The sequence below is a fragment of the Seriola lalandi genome, unplaced genomic scaffold, assembly GCF_002814215.2.
Source record: "Seriola lalandi dorsalis isolate HSWRI2012SDOR001 ecotype SW California unplaced genomic scaffold, Sedor1 jcf7180002054939, whole genome shotgun sequence".
Taxonomy (NCBI): Eukaryota; Metazoa; Chordata; class Actinopteri; order Carangiformes; family Carangidae; genus Seriola; species Seriola lalandi.
Window position 1 is genome coordinate 1133956 of NW_019525659.1, and position 1128 is coordinate 1135083.

A 1128-nucleotide genomic window follows, 5' to 3' on the forward strand; every position below is an offset into this window, starting at 1 on the left:
AGCCATGGATTATAGCTGTTACAGATGACGAGCAGAAAAATCCTCCCTGTCAGAGAAAATGATTCTGACCTTCAACAGCCTGACAGCAGAGAGTGTGAGTCTGTGATAGAACAGCTACACAAGTTACTGTATTTCATGTTTCACTCATACGAAAGAAAAGGCTTTAGTGATGAGAACTCTCACCTCCTGGGAATAATGATATCTCAAGGGGAACCCTAAATATGTCTTTTACTCCACAACAACTGTTGGACAGGGCAGGATAATTAGTGTTGTTGATGGTGATTAGTTGTTCCATCACCTTCTAGATATTAGTTATTATGATTGCTATTAAGCTGTCTCAGGATACAGGCCTTAGATGAGTCAGACCACGTGCGATGAGAAGGCGAGGGAGGTAATGAAGACGATGAGAAAGAGTGGGATTAAACAATGTACAAGAAAAACTGTAGTGATGACGTAGCACTCACATAGCACACCATAAACCATAAGAAGTTAATGTTCAGTATCACAGTCTATACTTCACAGTTCAGCTGTGTAAACTGATCTTGTGTCATAGTGCAGCACTTTGAATTTGTTATGTTGTTAATGTTCCAGGTTTCTTTCCGCTATTGACTAAAACCAGGAAGATGTGGCTGCAGAGAGGAGGAGGAGGAGCAACGCAGAAGAAGGTAATTATTTTACTGCATGCGCACACACACACACACACACACACACACACACACACACACTTACGTGCACACAAACACACACAAACACACCCCATGTCAGTTCCAATAACCCACACTGGATAGACAAATCTTTTTTTTTTTGATTGACAATAGGCTGAGGCTGTGTTGTAGTTAAGACCTGGTGAGCTCATGTATGGATGTGTGTGTGGGTGTGAAGGGAGACTTAAATTTGTCTTTAATATAGAGAGGAACTTATTCCCATTTCAAATAATACCATTCTATTCTGCCCAGAAGTCAGTGACTTCTAATTTCCATTAAAAGACAAGAAGTGTCCTACCCAGCATGAGAATGGTCTTCACCCAGTCGATGTAAATATAGGAGGAATTGTGTCTTTCAGGATGGACGGGTCCTCTAGCAGACAACCACAACACTGACACTTGATCATAGAGGACATGATGTCATT

General features: G+C 41.2%; 1 protein-coding gene across 1 annotated transcript in view; it reads left to right on the forward strand.

Moving 5' to 3' along the window:
- Positions 1–1128, forward strand: part of cdk9 (cyclin-dependent kinase 9 (CDC2-related kinase)) — a 5528-nt gene that overhangs the window by 823 nt on the left and 3577 nt on the right. The window lies entirely within an intron of this gene.